This window comes from Bubalus kerabau, chromosome 8 (assembly GCF_029407905.1).
Source record: "Bubalus kerabau isolate K-KA32 ecotype Philippines breed swamp buffalo chromosome 8, PCC_UOA_SB_1v2, whole genome shotgun sequence".
NCBI lineage: Eukaryota > Metazoa > Chordata > Mammalia > Artiodactyla > Bovidae > Bubalus > Bubalus kerabau.
In genome coordinates, this window is record NC_073631.1 from 82,132,800 (window position 1) to 82,150,391 (window position 17,592).

Consider the following 17,592-nt stretch of genomic DNA (forward strand, 5'->3'; position numbering starts at 1 on the left):
CCTGGGTTCGGTCCCTGAGTTGGGAAGATCCCCTGGAGAAGGGAAAGGCTACCCATTCCACTATTCTGGCCTGGATAATCCCATGAACTAGTCCATGGGGTTACAAAGAGTCAGACATGACTGAGTGACTTTCACTTTCATTTTCAATCCATTCTCCACTTTCCACCAAGGTAATATTTGCAAAATGAATGTCTGATCATTTCAAGTCTCTCGTGTCCGCTCTTGGGGCTCATTGGCCGGCATGCAAGGGCCTCTATGGCCTGACCTCCTTTTCTTGCACTCACCCCTAGACCAGTAAGGTTCTGAGTGCAGTCCCCCAGATCAGCAGCTTCAACATCATCTGGGAACTTGTTAGAAAGGCAAATCCTTACTCCCCTCCCCAGGCCTACCGAATCAGAGACTCTTGAGGGTGGACCCAGCAATTTGCCTATTAAAGAGTGATGGGAGGCACATTGCAGTTTGAAGACCAGTGCTCTAAAGCAGGGGTCCCCAGCCTCTGGGTCTAATGCCTGATGATCTGAGGTGGAGCTGATGTAATAATAATAGAAATAAAGTATGCAATAAATGTATGTGTTTGAATTACCACCCCCCTCCCTTCCCAGTCCATTGAAAAATTGTCTTCCATGAAACCCGTCCCTGATGCCGAAAATTTTGGGGTCCGCTGCTCTAAACCATTCCTGGGCCCTTCCGGCCCCCCCCCCACACACATCTGGCTGCTTCATGCACGCTCTTTGTGGGTTCTCTCACCTTGCTCCCACTCATTGTTTCTGAACAGGATTTTTCCTCAAAAAGAGGGAGTTTCTTTGACACTCTTCCCTCCCTACCTGCTCCCCCTACTCACTGCTCACCTGAACACCATCTTTTCACTGGGACTCTTTGAGCTGGCATTCTTGTTCATGGCTTTGTGACCAGTGGGACCTCCAGCTCCTCTTGGGCAGGACCGCCTACTTTTAGGCTCCTTGTGTTTCCATGGCCCATGTGGTGCCTGGGACTTGGCAGTGCTTGTTAGGTTTGTATGTGAATCCATCTTTACTTATTCATGTACATACAGTAAGTCCCCTCCATGCAAATGAGTTCCATTACGGGAGCACGTTCATAAGTCCAATTTGTTTGTAAGTCAAAGAAAGTTAGCCTAGGTACCATTAGCTGTAGGTTTATAATACTTTTCATACAAATAATATGTAAAAAGCAAACAAAAGTAAACATTTTTAATCTTACAGTACTTTACCTTGAAAAGTCCAGTAGTGCAGTATGACAGCTAGCGTACAGGGAATGGAATTGAATTAACAGGCAAGAAGAGTTACTGGCTGGAGGAGAGGAGATGGGAGATGGTGGAGCTGAAGGATTGTCAGTAATAGAAGATACCAGCTGCATCATCACTGCTTTTATGCTTGCTGCCGGTCATCCTGGGCTTGAAATAAAGACACTGTACTACTGTACTCTATTCAGTCCTGTACAGTAAACCACACACAGCCACTTGTAGAGGATGCAGGCACGGGACAGTGTGTGCCAGACATGTGAACTAACTTATGTGATTGGACGTGCAAGGGTACGTTTGTGTCTTTGAAAGTTCGCAACTTGAAGGTTCGCATGTAGGGGACTTACTGTATTTATCAGCCGTTGATTGAGCCCTGAGTGATTCAGCCTATGGCTGAAGCAGCCCAAGAAAAAATTCCTGGTTATAGTTTTCTTAGTCAAATGGAAAGATTCAGAGTAGTTGAAGAGCTGAGAACAAACGATTTATCAGCAAAACCATTATTTGGACAGTACAAGAGAGGTAGTAAGGTCATAGGAACAACTGAGACTCTTTCGTGTAACTTCACTTTAACTCAAGATGCATCTTGGACAGAATCGCTCCTCTTTGCCCCTCCTTTGGTTCCTTTCTGTTTTCCTTAACAAGATAGCACAGAACCGGGGCAGATTTTCGGTGTGGTTTTTCTGTTTTGAAGAAGGGCATTATGTTCTAGGCTGTCAGTCCTGAGTTTATTTGAGCATGTGACCCTTAAATGATTCCCCCATCCCTGAGGAGCAGCAGGTAGGTGGACAGGCAGACTTCCTTTTGGGAGTGGGGGGACACAAAGATTTGTCTCAAGGTTCCAAGACCTGAGCATTCTCCTGCTCTTTAGAGTCCTCATTGTTGTGTGTGTTGTTTTTTCTTTTGTAGATTTATTACATTAGCACTTAATTACTCTTCATGACAGTATTAAATTTCATGAGTGATTTATAGTTTTAATAGAGACTTGTATGATTTATTGCAGTTGGCATTTGAGGTTTACCAACTTCTTAAAAACCACGAGTACTGGAATTGCTTACTCTGACCCTGCTCAGTACAAGCACAGCGCAGGTGAAACCCCAAATTCAAGTCTAATAGGGCTGCCCGCCCAGCCCCGCCACTACTGTCTCCTGTTGTGATGTATGTGTACCTGCGGTGGCAGCAGGTATGTGTGTTCTTAAAGAAAAAGGAGAGTGGATCCTTTCTAGTTTTTATTTATTTTTTTAACTTTTTATTTTATATTGGAATATAGTTGATTAACGACGTTGTGTTAGTTTCAGGTATACAGCAAAGTGATTCAGTTATGCATATACATGTATCTGCTGCTGCTGCTAAGTCGCTTCAGTCGTGTCCGACTCTTAGCGACCCCATAGACGGCAGCCCACCAGGCTCCCCCGTCCCTGGGATTCTCCAGGCAAGAACACTGGAATGGGTTGCCATTTTCTTCTCCAGTGTATGAAAGCGAAAGGTGAAAGTGAAGTCACTCAAATTCTTTTCCTTTTTAGCTTGTTGCACAGTATTGAGCAGAGTTCCCTGGACTATGCAGTAGGTCCTTGTTGGTTATCTATTTTAAAATAGTAGTGTGTACACGTCAATCCCAGACTCCTTAATTATCTAATATGAACCCCAGATGGTTTCCTGTGCCCTGGTTGAATGGATGTGACATAAAGGCCTGAGATGCACTGTTCTGGAAGAAGCTGGTGACAGGCGTGGGGTTCTGTCTCCATCTGCCAAGGGGTTCCCCAGCCAGGGGTTCCCACTGCAGGCCTGCAGTGCGTGGCTGGAGTGGTCACCGCCATCCACAGGTGCTCCAGGCTTCAGTGGGCCGGCGGGCTGCCAACCTGCCCTGTGCTGGGCTCTCATGGCTACCGGAGAAAGCACCAACTTAACCCGCTCACAACCTGTTCCCCAATTTACACCAAGTTTTTGCCTGGAAAATGTGACCCCCACTTCTGAGCTGGAATCTGGGGAACACACCCCACATGGTCCTTGCCTTCTCGTCCTGGTCTTTTCCTGCACATTCTATCCATGCCATCCTGGCTGCCCTGGCCCTGGTTTTTCCCCAGGCCCAACTCTGCAGCTATGGCTCCAATGAATATTATTTCCATGCACTGTGGCTTTGTTATTTTAAACCGGGGGGGGGGGGGGGGGTAGGTAGCTGCCTGCTTGGGTGTTTTCCCAGAAGACTTGATCCACTTGTACTTCTAGAGAAAAGGGTGTGCCCTCCGGGCTCTGCCTTCTCTCTGTGGATAATCCTCTGAGGGCCCTCAGCCTCTGGGCAGATAATCTCTTTGGGGTTATCTGTTAATTACCAGTGAATGTGTGAAGTATTTGTGAAAAGGCTTTTGAAGTGAGCTCCACGCGCTGCCTCGACCCTCCTGGGCCCCCTTCCCAGGGCAGAGGGGTTTTTGGGCTCAAAGCGGGTCCCCCTCAAGTGCTGGTATTCTCTTGCTAAATTGTTTGCCTTTCTAATGAAGTGAACTGTTTGTTTGACTCTGCGGAGGAAGGTATTTAACCAAAGGAACTAAAGTAAACGTTGAAGACATTCAAATAAGCCCTGCATCTCTGCTTTGTGAAGGGAAGGAAAACAGTTTGGCCTCGTTCACCTCCGGGAAGAGTCGTTAAGTTACTGTTTAAATAATAAACGGAGCCCAGCCAGCGGATATCGCCCGGCCAGTCTGGGGCTTTTGTGCTCGCCCGGCGGGCCTGGGAATTCCTCTGCCAAGGCCACAGGGGAGGAGAGAGCCGCTCCAGTCTAGCAGTTAGTAATTGTGATTTATTTATGTGTAGAGGGAACTTCTGCTTCGTTCAGTCATGATGAAAACAAGCCAATTAGCCCTCGGGATGGCTGGCGGCTGGCAGGGCAACTTTGCTAGCCTTGGGAAGGCTAGTGAGAGGGTGTCATAGGGGATCCAGCTGGGTTCACCCTGCCACACAAGCTGGGGACCTGCTCCATGTGGGCTGGGTCCCTAGTATCTGGGAGAAGTGTCTGAGATGCTGGAATGATGGTCCCCCTGAGGATGTGTACCTGAGATGGGGACCCCAGGAGGAAGGCTCACCTTGTTGCTGCCTCAGGACCTGGGGTGAAGGTGGGTGTATAAATGATGCCCTTCAGCTGCCTATGGGTTTTGTTATGGGGACACCTGAAGCAAGGGGAGTCCCCCAGGAGGAGAAGAGTAGTTCTACTCAGAACGGGCTATGACATTTTTGGAGCCCAGTGCAAAAAGAATATTTGGGGCCCTTGCTCAAAAATGTTGAAGAATTTCAAGAGGGTGACTGCAGAGCACTGAAGCAATCATGAGGCCTTCCGAGTGGAGGCCCGAGCCTCGTGATCAGAAGCTTCCAGGGCTCTGCAGTCAGACCGGACCTGACGGAGGTCCAGCTTTGTCAGTTCCTACCTGAGTGCTATTCAAAAAGCAATATTCAACTGAGTAAATTTTAAAGATCTTACTGGCTTTATTCATCCATTTATGAACCAGGCAGCTTTCCTGTCTAGCAGATAGAAAGGGGCTCAGAGGAGCTATGCAAAGTCAAAGACTTTTATAGGTAGAAGGGAGTGGGACAAGAGAGTTTTACTATGGTTGCGGCAAGGTTACGCTCCTTAAGGTGATGGGATTGCCTCACTTGAGCTGACCAGGTGATTTCTGACTGACTGGTTTAAGATTCCATTTCTAAGGGGAACCAAAACTATCATTAAGTCTCAGTTTGCTGGGTTTGGTGACATGGGGCTTAGCATAGGTGACTCCGTGTTGAGCCTGTTGTCTTTTTTTTTTTTCCTAACAGTGCCTTTCATTTCCCATCTCTGATGCCTGTTTCATCATTGTGAAGTAGGGGTAGTTATACCTGCTTCACTGAGTTATCTTGTAGTAGAAATAAAAAAAATATCTGAGCAGCAGTTAGGGTAACCCTGAAAAGTGTTAGTCGCTTAGCTGTGCCGACTCTTCATGACCCCATGGCCATGAAGCCTGCCAGGCTCCTCTTTCCATGGAGTTCTCCAGGCAAGAATACTGGAATGGATTGCCATTCCCTTCTCCAGGGGATCTTCCTAACCCAGGGATCAAATCCAGGTCTTCTACATTGCAGGCGGATTCTTTACCATCACAGCCATCAGGAAAGCCCAAGGATAACCCTGAACACAGAGTGAATGCTCAAAAAATGAGAGCTATTTATTATTTGCCTATATCTTTGGTTGTCTTTTTTTCCCCCCTCACCTAATTGTTGATCATTATGTGTGGCTCATACATAAGGGCTCATTACATATGGCTGATCTGGAATTTGGGGAACAGAGTTGGGTGTTTGCCACAAAACTTACTTAAAGACAAGGGATGAAGAACCTCACCTACATCATGATCAGTGAAGGCTTGAGTGCAAGGGAGGAACATGGACTGAGCAATCAGATTAAGTCTAAAGCTGAAGATGCTCAAATGAAGATGTTGACTATCAGTGTTCACTTGGACATCTGGGTTGAAGGAGAAAGACTTAGAAATAACAATAACCCTTATACGTGAGGACTTTAGATTTTATGAACAACCTTCATCTTTGTCACTTGGTCTCTTGGACAGCTTTGTGGAGTAAATAGGTATGAATCTTGTTGGCTTTGTTATATGTGTGGAACAAAAAATGTTATGATTATAGTCTTTTGTTTCTAGGTAAATCTATAAAATGTGGTTTCAAATGGTAAGGACAGCCAACAGGAAAGGAAGTAACAAGTGTGAAATTTGGGGAGTGGAGGTGGGGGTGGTCATGGACATGTGTGGATAAAAAGCAGCTCTGGGCTTTTTATTCACATACCCAGGAACGCGTGGGTATGTGGGGTCACGAGTGCATCTCAGCAACTGTGCGTGGATGGGGAAGGAGGGAGGTAGTCAGGTAAGTCACATGGTCATGATCATTGAAGAACTCGCAGGTGGCACAGCTAAATGGGCCTCCCATTCCAATAAAGGTGGACAGAGAGTTCAGGTGTGACATTGAGATGAACTTGACTTTTCTCCTTTCTTGATCCATGCTATCGGTGTAATGATTCTATAAACTCAACTTTATTTGTGGATCAGAGAAAGACTCAGGCATTAAGAACTTCCAAATTGTGGCCATCTGATCAGTAATAGTAGGGATGCCATAGATGCAAATGCCATAGCTGGACCTTTGAGCACCATTCTTCAGCAGAAAGTGATTCCCTCAAATGATGCCATCTGATCTGTGCACGTAGAGCCAATGTCTTTGAGGACGTGTGTCCAGTGTATGCCCAGTGGCTAATGTAAGATTTCAGGGAAAAGAGAGATACAAGAAAAATCAGGAATATTTTGGTACTTGCATTCTCATGAACTACGACGTATGAAGGAGAAATTTTCTTTCCCCTTAGAAATAAGGGAGCCTCTTCCTTTTCTCTGATTTCCTTGCATTCCTACAAGGGAATCATTTCACTTCATGTGCTTTGTTATTTTACAATCATGGTGAAAGAAGCACTTAAATAAACTCTCTGCTTAAAAGCTTTGTGTGTTCCTGCTTCCTGGTGCTTCATCCGCAGTGAGAATTCAGGGTTTAAGGGGCAGGAAAGTGGAGCCTTTCAGGGCTCCCAGTGTGCAATCAACGTGCTGGAATTTCAATGGATTCCAAAGGCGTAACAATAATAGCATTAAGAACAGGCCAGGGCCTTTGATGTTATTGACAAAAAAAGGGGGAGTGGGGGCAAAGGGGCCCCTGTCATTTCTGTCATGAGCTTTTAAACTTTTGACCTCTAACCTTTTGTGTCAAAGAGCTTTTTCCATATGGGTGTTAGCAGGCTACTCAAGTCTCCTGAATTCCCTGGAGCGTCCACATTTTCTTGGTGGGAAAGGACATTCAGTGTCTTGGAAAAGACCCAGCGTAGGGTGGTTTTCTCTGAGTGCCCACCGTTATCTGCCCCATCTCAGTGGGGTGATGGGATGGGATGGGGTGGGGACACTGCTTGTCTAAACATGAAGTGACTCCCGGCCCGGCAGGAGGCAGGCAGACTTGCGGGGCTAGAAGATGAAGATGAACTTCAGAGAGATGATTTAGCTCAGGGCATGTAGGCCTTTGCCTGGAGTAGGCTCTGAACATGGGGAGGTCAGGGGGACCTGGAACTTGCACAGGCAGGATTCTGAAGAGATGGCAGGGCCTTTCAGGGCCCGAGTTTAGCCTGTTATTGAGGCCCACTAGGTAGTTGAAAGAGTCCTCCAGTGCTGTATGGGCCTCGTCCACTGCTGCTATTATTTGGCCTCCAGTCCAACCAGCACAGGCTTCCCTGGTGGCTCAGAAAGTAAAGAATCCACCTGCAATGCGGGAGGCTTGGGTTCGATCCCTGGGTCAGGAAGATCTCCTGGAGGAGGGCCTGGCAACCCACTCTAGTGTTCTTGCCTGGAGAATCCCCATGGATAGAGGAGCCTGGCGGGCTACAGTCCATGGGATCACAAAGAGTCAGACACGACTTGAGAGACTAAGCACAGCACAGCAGCACATCCTGAAGGTCTTTGTAGATTTTCCAGTGCCTTCAAAATATTGAGTTAGCCCAAAATTTTGTTCAGGTTTTTCCATAAGATGGTACAGAAAAACCCAAATGAACTTCTTTGGCCAACCCAAAGAAGTTATTTCCCAAGGTTGACTTGGATGGGTGGCTCTCTCTGACTAGCAGCATCATTCTATGCTGTGGAACTCTCCAGAGCCTCTGAGCCTCATCCCAGGCAGTTATTAATACGATGCAGAAGACCTGAGCTTATGTGCCTAAGAGCTCTTCCTGGTTCCTGCTTTTGAACAGGATGGAGACTGAGATGGGCTCCTTGAAGGTGTTTGCTGCTGCTAAGTTGCTTCAGTCATGTCCAACTCTGTGCGATCCCATAGACGGCAGCCCACCAGGCTCCCCCGTCCCTGGGATTCTCCAGGCAAGAACACTGGAGTGGGTTGCCATTTCCTTCTCCAATGCATAAAAGTGAAAAGTGAAAGTGAAGTCGCTCAGTCGTGTCCAACTCTTAGCGACCCCTGGACTGCAGCCCGCCACGCTCCTCCATCCATGGGATTTTCCAGGCAAGAGTACTGGATTGGGGTGCCATCGCCTTTTAGGACCATCATATTGGGAGTGCCACCTCTGGTGGTGGAGTAGAAAAAACACGAACTTGGCCCTGGTTTCTGTGACATTGGGGTTGATCATTTAGCTTCTCTGAGCAGATCATGAAATTTTTCCCTTCTTACCCCTCAAGATTGTGTGGTAATAGGAAATAAGGAGAAACAGTACTTAGGAGGAATAATAATAAAGCCTTGGAAATGATGATTTTAGGGTTGTCAAGAAGATCGCACGAAGAAACAGACATGGGTATTATGAAATGTAAAGCATTGTATCCTTTTGCTTTTACCTTTCTCAACCTACTTCTGCTAATTTTACAATATTTAAAAAAATATTTGGGGGCTCTTGTTTTATATTTATTTATTTATTTGACTGTGCTGGGTCTTACAGTATGTGGGATATAGTTCCCTGACCAGGGATCGAACCAGGGCCCCCTGTATTGGGATGCCCGAGGTTTAGCCCCTAGACCACCAGGGAAGTCTGCTGGAAGCACTTTTGTCAGTTGATTTATTTTCCTTAGGACACAACTTCTAGACCTCATCGTTGTTGTTAATTGTTGGTTTACTCACTAAGCCAGGTGACTTCTGAATTCAGTTTGTCTCTAAGGCTTCTGTAGTTAGAGCTGAGATACCAAATGCTTTCCTGGAAACATTTCATCCTCTGCCTTCACTTCACCAGCATTATGAATCCCAATGTACATTTTCCAAACTATGAATTTGGCTTTTAAATTGTGCTGTGCAGGTGGTGCTAGTGGTAAAGAACCCTCTTGCCAATGCAGGAGACATAAGAGATGCAAGTTTGATTCCTGGGTCAGGAAGATACCCTGGAGGAGGGCATGGCAGCCTGCTCCAATATTCTTGCCTGGAGAATCCCATGAACAGAGGAGCCTGGTGGGATGTAGTCCATAGGGTCACAAAGAGTAGGACACAAGTGAAGCAACTTAAAAACTGGTCATTGAGATAAGAATATATCATTGGTAACCAATTTCCATCTTTTAATTTCCATGCTTTCATAAGAAAATATACCATTAGCATAGTTCAAGTTGATGGAGTTGTCACTGAAATATAGTGACTCTTTATATGTTTTTGTGTGATTTCCCTTGGATAGTTTTGCAGGTTAAGTATAATGGCTGTAAACCCTCTCTTATTTCTCTTTGCTTCCTTTCCCTCTCTTTATTTTTTTTATCTTGGCAGGAAAGCTAGAAACAACAAAAATATGATGGATACATATGGGATCATAAGCAAGGTGCCTTCCAGAGACTCTGGGTGGAAGATTTCGTTGGCCAGCCAGTGGGCAGATGTGGCCTGTTTCTGCCATTGGTAGTACAATGGACATGATTTTTCGTGGAAAAACTTGCGAAGATTAGTTGGGTAAAAGAAGTTAAAAGGGACCAGGAAGGAGAGAGATCAATTTTTTGTTCACTACCCAGGATACAATTGAGGTGGTAAAGATAGATTTCTTGTTGATTTACTTGCAGAGGGCTATTTATCATTTTCTTGTAGAAACACATAATTATGCTTGTAAAGAAGTATGGCCTGGATGGGTTGTGGTATGACTAGAGTGCAGTGCTGGGTAGCATTTAGATCTATTTAGAATATTAGATCAATTTAATATATCTCCATGCTGCCACAGAAGAAATAATAGAGAGTGCTGTCTGTGTAGTGGGGAATGCCCATGGATATTTATACAAGAGGAATCAGGGACTTCCCTGTTGGGCCAGTGGTTAAGATCCACTGCAGGGGGCACAGGTTAGATCCCTTGTCAGGGAACTAAGATCCTAAAGCACTGCCTTGAGGCCAAAAAAAAAAAAAAAAAAAGGGAAGGAGTCAGGAATGTTGGGTGGTTGCCAGAAGGTTAAAATTGTTTGGTTTTATAAATAACATAGTTTTGTTAATCAGCTTTCTATGTTAACTTTGTGTATGTTCTAGTTAACTTATCAGATCAGATCAGTCGCTCAGTTGTGTCCAACTCTTTGCGACCCCATGAATCACAGCACGCCAGGCTTCCCTGTCCATCACCAACCCCTGGAGTTCACTCAGACTCACGTCCATCGAGTCAGTGATGCCATCCAGCCATCTCATCCTCTGTCGTCCCCTTCTCCTCTTGCCCCCAATCCCTCCCAGCATCAGAGTCCTTTCCAATGAGTCAACTCTTCGCATGAGGTGGCCAAAGTACTGGAGTTTCAGCTTCAGCATCATTCCTTCCAAAGAAATCCCAGGGCTGATCTCCTTCAGAATGGACTGGTTGGATCTCCTTGCACTCCAAGGGACTCTCAAGAGTCTTCTCCAACACCACAGTTCAAAAGCATCAATTCTTCGGCGCTCAGCCTTCTTCACAGTCCAACTCTCACATCCATACATGACCACAGGAAAAACCATAGCCTTGACTAGACAGACCTTTATTGGCAAAGTCATGTCTCTGCTTTTGAATATGCTATCTAGGTTGGTCATAACTTTCCTTCCAAGGAATAAGCGTCTTTTAATTTCATGCAGTCACCATCTGCAGCGATTTTGGAGCCCAGAAAAATAAAGTCTGACACTGTTTCCACTGTTTCCCCATCTATTTCCCATGAAGTGATGGGACCAGATGCCATGATCTTTGTTTTCTGAATGTTGAGCTTTAAGCCGACTTTTTCACTCTCCACTTTCACTTTCATCAAGAGGCTTTTGAGTTCCTCTTCACTTTCTGCCATAAGGGTGGTGTCATCTGCATATCTGAGGTTATTGATATTTCTCCCGGCAATCTTGATTCCAGCTTGTGTTTCTTCCAAACTTAAATTTGCAAATGTTAAGTGATTATTGCCATTACTTGCTAGATTTATAGTTAATTTAATCCATCATCATTTTTGTCTTAGAATTTATTTGTGATAGGTTTTGCTAAAATCATAGAATAAATATTCTTTTCTGAGTAATTACCAGTATGGACACTTCTATAGATATTTTTAAGTCACAAATTGGCATATCAGTATTTTACACATATGAAATATGTTATCTCTCAAAAACTACACATCCATAAAGAAAAAAAATTGGCATGTGTTTTTTCTGAATTGTAAACATTTCTGAGAATTGCTTTCTCGGGGTATACTGGGACAAGGTTCATTAAACTGTTTCTTGTAAGGGCCAGAAGGAAGTATATTCATTTTTTAAAAAGTATTTATTTATTTTTATTGAAATACAATTGCTTTACAATGTTGTGCTTTTGCTATACAATGAGGTAAATCAGTCGTATGCATACATACATCCCCTCCCTCTTGAACCTCCCTCCCAGCCACCCCTCATCCCCCTAGGTCATCACAGAGCCCAGAACTGAGCTTCCTGTGCTTATAGGAACTAGAGTCTGTCACAGAGAGTGGAGTAAGTCAGAAAGAGAAAAACAACTAACATACGTTGTGGTACATATGTAGAATCTACAAAAATGGTACAGATAAACCAATTTCCAAGTCAAGAATAGACTCAGATGTGGAAAATGGACATGTGGACATGAGGGGGAAGGGGAGGGTGGGAGGGAGATTGGGATTGACATATATACACTTCCAGGTATAAAATATATTAGGTTTTATGGGCCGTGTGTTTCTCTGTCTCAGCTCACCAAGGCAGTCACTGCAGTGTGAAAGCAACTATGGGTGGTATATGAACAAAACAGCACCTGTATTCCAATAAAACTTTATTTACAAAAACTGCCTGGTGCAGTAGTTTGCCTCCCATGACGTATGCTCTACAAGTTAAGGTTCCTGCCATGGTGTAAAGTGAAAAGTAATAGATCTTTTTTACTGCAAGGCATCTCTCAGATGTCTAGAGTATACCAGAATTACAGTTTCTTAAAACTTGTACCACATTACAGCGGGTCTTATAAACAAGATGGTCTACACTCCTGACTCTGGAGATATTTCTGGCTCCACACCACATACATGTAAGACCAGAAAGAAGATTCCTGATTCCCCATGAAATGCTTCATGGGATGATTCCACCTGGATGCCCAGCAAATTCACAGCGGGGTCCCTTTGGGGTTCCAGGCCATAGATCCTGCTCATAGCAGACCAACAGGACCACAGACTGCCTTATTACTTGCGATAATCCTGGTCAGATATCCTGGGGCTGTCCTCAGAGGGGCCAGATCAGCCCCTTTCTGGTGCCCTGTGGTCCATAGGCATTTTTCTGTCCATGGTATAATCCTGTTCACAGGCAGGAACATGAGGATGTCTGAACAGGGAGTCAGTCTGGGTGTTGGAGTCAGTCCACATAGTGATGTCTCCTTTATGCCACTGAGCCCTGGAAAAGGTCTGTAGATGCCAAAGTGATGATTGGAGATGCCCAGGTGGGAAGAGTCAGAGATGAGGCCCAGGTGCCTCTCTGTCATCTTATTAGAGTGGTGAGGGTCCCTTCCTTCCCCTCTTGAGACCTCTCATTTGAGCTCTGCTGGATGATTACCTTGGTTTTGGCATCATGGATGTTGCCCGCATTGGGTTTTACTATTTCTACCAGTGGCAGGAGATTGAGTGAATTGGAGGGGACTGGACATTCCTCCAGTCAAGGCTGATCCCAATGACAAGAAAAATCATTTCTAGTTCTCGTCTAGAATAAATTCCAAAGTCAGTGAACAGATGACTTCAGGATTTAAATAAGCCAAGAGAATTTATGCCCTCGGAGGTTTACTCTTGTGGGTCCTCTCATACTGTTTCCTGGGCACTTTCAGGCCACTAAAGTATCATTTGGTGAATTACTCCTTCAGGGCACTAATGGAGCTGCCTTTGATCTTTCTTTTTTAATCTACAATTTTTGTATGTAAATTTCAAACCTTAAAAGACAAGTCTCCCCAAATGGCATCCAAGAGATCTCATAGCCTGAGGATATTAAAACTATTTCTTGAGAGAAGGACGCAGCAACTGAAGATAAACCTCTGAGTGTCTTTCTCTGGCTACAGGTTTTATGATCAACCCAGGCTGTTGTAAGGAGACCCAAAAATCAATGCCTCTCATTCCTAATGAGACCCTCAATGCACAGCCTGATGACAGCCAGCATGAAACTGAATACCAACAACTATACCCAGCATAAATGTTGTTACTATGCATTTCAATTTAAACATGCGTCAAGCCAATTACATATTTATGGGGTTTAAAGACTCTTCCACTTGCGCCTTGGATAATACGCACTTGGCAAATCTCCCTTTAGTCTAAGAGGCATTTGGTCCAATAGCCAAACCCCTAGCGAGTCTGTAATAAATCATCTTTGCAACCCAAAGCATGGACAGTTGACTGCTTCCCACTGCTCCGCAGACTCACCCCCACCTGGTAGAATTTTAATTCCTTCAGTAAAATTGATTCCCCCAGTTCTGCACATTATTCTCCCTGTCTTCCATTTAGCCCGTTAGTTTGCTGACAGCAGAGTACACAGCACTTAGCAGCTGGTTTGTGGAACCATCAGTCAGGAAATTGTATGATAAATAGGAGGGAGCCAGGTTTAGTGGCACTTCCTTCTGCTTCAGCAGTTTTCGCCTGACTTTGGAAAAGTCATCATGTGGTGTTTTGTCGAGGGCCAGAGCAGGAGATGGCTGCGGCGCGGTAACTTATTACACATCCTCCTGAGTTATGATGCTCCACAGCTGTGCTGCTCATGTGTAAATAATAAACTGGGAGGTGGATAATTATGGTGGCTGCTGGCGACACAGGCCTGTTCTCGTCCTGTGGGTTTTCTTGGACAGCTTCTTGGGCCTCTGATGGAGTATATTGCGATCTTCCACATAGAAACGACGAGCCGAGTTGCAAGAGGAGCACTCCACGTTTGAGGATTCGCCAGCATCTTCTTTTTTTTTTTGAGAGATGTGTTAGGATTAATGTCATGTGATGCCACATATGTTAAAGGACATGCTTGTCCTGATTTTTATGCTTCGTCTCTACTGTTAAGCTGTGGTCAAGCGTGTCTTGAATTGGAAGAGAGCTGTTCCATTGCATTTACTAGAAAGTGGCTTAAGAGGTGTGATTTCCACTGATAACTGACATGAGGTGTAATTGTTTGCACAGACTTTATCAGTCCAAGAGAAGTTATTTTCAACTAAATCAAGAAGGAAACAAATAGGAATAAAAATGCTTAAACTAAAAATCAGATGTCTTCGATCAAGTCAGATCATACTCATATTTTTTGGTTCTTTATTTAACCTAATTCCAGAATGCAGGATTCATAAATTTTCTTGTAACATAAATAAACACTTTGAGCAAACAATGCTGTAAGATGCATCACATACTTAGTCAGAATTAACTTTTAAACCCACAAAACATACTCAACAGTGGGAAATAACTACTAAATGCCCCAGTAATTACTAATTCTAATCCTAAATTCTTTCCTTTTAGATATTTTTGCAATGCTTGATAATTTTCTCTCTCATTTTGAAAAGGAAGAGCATGAGAGAGAGAAAGAGAAAGTGGGTTAAAATCCTGTTAAAATAATTTCGTAAAAATATAAAGATGACAGTGCCTTTTATACGTCCATAAGGGTCTTGCAGTTTTCCCTGGGGGTGAAGATTTATACTGCTTGGGTAAATGCTTTTGATTTTATAGAATTGTGTGCCTAGTTTTCACCCCCGATGCATATAATCACTGCAACATAATTATAAATACTCATATAAAAGACAATGACTGTTACTTTTTGGATATATGAGGCATATTTTGAAGACCTGCCCACATTTTGAGCTCTTGTGTGTATGAAAAAAGTCTGGGTTTGTGCATCTTCAAAATTCATAGCTGCACCCACACAGAGAAAAGCAGATAGAGTTAGCACCCACTTATCTGGTGGAGAGAATTTAATCACACTGCCAAGAACCAAGAAGTAAATAAGTGAAAATATCTTCCAGGTCTGACAGAATTGTCACAAAGTCCCTCAAAACACCTAAGCGACGCATAGGGAAAACTGGAGGAGGTGGGTCAGATGGTATGAATCCTTAATTTACAACAAGTTCTGGTAGGTTTATTTCTCCAGTTTCCCAGAATGGATGACTGTGTTAAGTTTGAAGTCTGCTGGAGGCAAGCCCATGAGCATCAGCAGTGACTGCCAGCAGGAGGAGAGGAGAGAGAACCACGCCCGGGGCCTGTGGGCCATCCACCTAACCCCTGATGCACCTGATCCTGAACCTCAATGATTCATTTGGGATTGTTCAAAACTGAAGACCATGAAACATTCACTGAGTAGATGTCAGACTTTCAGATTCATGAAATAGATTACTCCACTCAACTTTATGTTGTTTTAGGAAGGATACATTAGTTTCTTCCAGAATAGTTAAATGAAATAGGACGTTTGGGCTCTGCAGGATTCCTGGATTATGTGGGACATTTAAACTTAGTGCAGCAACTAACAAGATTTGTGTTACAAAACAAAGCAAAACAAAAGAAAACAATTCCAACATCCTTTTATAATGTCCTAAGTGATGTGTGTAAAATATAACTGAATTTTTCAGAGGCACTTTATAAAACGTATAACGTTGATCAGGCAGTCAGCATGTCCCTATTGAATTTTCAGCATCATTGTACATCATGATATCACAGTGTCAATGATATGAGATAATACCAAGATGACTCCTTTCCTCTTTCAGTACCATTCCCTCCCCCCCTTATCTTATAAGGAGCAAGTACAATATACAGTGAGTAGTGCACATTTTCTGCACTCTAGAACCTCTTCTTCTGGGTTCTATACCTGGTGGAGTTCAGCTTTGGGCACCTCCGTTGTGCTGTTAGGGCTGTAATGTTGTACAGTTTTTCTCTCTTATTTTATTCTTCTGATCATATTCTTAGATTCTCAAAGGAGGCCAGCAGGAGCAGTCTTAAAAAAAAGGCGGGGGGGAGTAAAATATCATTTTTTAAAAAATAAAAAGGTTGTTATATTTACATTCTAAAAGATGCTTGTTGGAGAAAATTTGGACAAGAGAAATGTATAGGAAGGAAAATGAAAACTACTTGAATTCAACAAACACATGTATAATAGTCACCCCCAGGACTTAAGGAAACTCAGTGGAGGATGCACTCATACCCTCGTCTGTGTTTGACACACCCACTCCCCTGCCCCATGGGGAGGTTCTATGTCACTTTTTCCAGCCATTCCTCAGGGCCTGTTCACAGGGTCTCATTTGGAATTGCTTTTACTGCCTACTACACTAGGCAAAATCTTCAGACTTTTCGAAGGAGCTCATAGCCCTTCTGAGGCCTGTTTGGTGTACACATCAATTCTTGGGAGTGTTCTGGGCAACAGCGGTGTGACACTACATGCAGGCTTCCAGGGCGACCACGTACGGAAGGTAACATTCACAACACGAGTTCTGGTGTATTTGCTGCTTTATCGCCTCAGAGTTGTGAAGGCTCCCCTCCTGCTCTTGGACTTGTTTCTTTATTGCTTCTTGAAACTCAGGAAAAACTTTAGTATCAGGGGTGCTCCTCATGATAAAATCTGGTAAAGCTATTTTCAGTTCTTTCAGTGAATTACTATTTAGAAAAAAAAAAGTTTATTTTCAGATTTGTCAGAGATAATCAGGGCAAGTGGGAGCAGAAGAACTATTTTAAGTAAGCGTACACACAGAAACCTCAAAACAGTGATGACTGACCTGAGCCAGAGCAGGAGAGGAGGCCAAGGGAATGTTGGTCCAAGGGGAATGTTGGGGCTGCAGGAAAGGAACCCCCAGTTTACTCCAAATGTCCCTCTGTCAGGCCATGTAACATCTCTGGCCAACCTATACATTTGCTGCCCTTGTGTTGGGATTCTGGAAGCCTGACCTAGGACAAGGAGGAGTGGGAGGGAGCATGCATTTGAATTGTGTGTGTGTGTGTGTGTCTACATGTGACATGGATTCTAGCAGGGACTTTTGAAAGAACTCCTTTCCTTACAAGTGTGGGAGAGATGAAAACTAGTAGTGATATTATGTCTTTGTCTAAAATTCACTTCATAGGACTTCCCTGGCGGTTAAAACTCCAAGCTTCCAGTGCAGGGGGTGTGGGTTTGATCCCTGGTCAGGGAACTACAGTCCACATGCTGCAACCTAAAAGCCTGCATACCACAGCTAAGTCCGGGCACAGCCAAATAAATAAATAAAATATGAAAATTCACATGACAGTGTCATTTTAAAAATAAAAAATGAGGCATTCCCTGGTGGCTGAGTGGTTAGGACTCTCCAAACTTTCATTGCTGAGCATCTTGTTGGGAAACTAACATCCCACAAGCCATGTGATGCGGCCAAAAAAATAAATGCAAATAAAAAAGTGTTTTGGCGT

At 44.0% G+C, this 17,592-nt stretch overlaps 1 protein-coding gene across 1 annotated transcript in view; it reads left to right on the forward strand.

Annotated features, from left to right (window-relative positions):
* The window catches only part of GLI3 (GLI family zinc finger 3), a 304,210-nt gene that overhangs the window by 143,554 nt on the left and 143,064 nt on the right, over positions 1–17,592 (forward strand). The gene's annotated exons all lie outside the window — the stretch shown is intronic.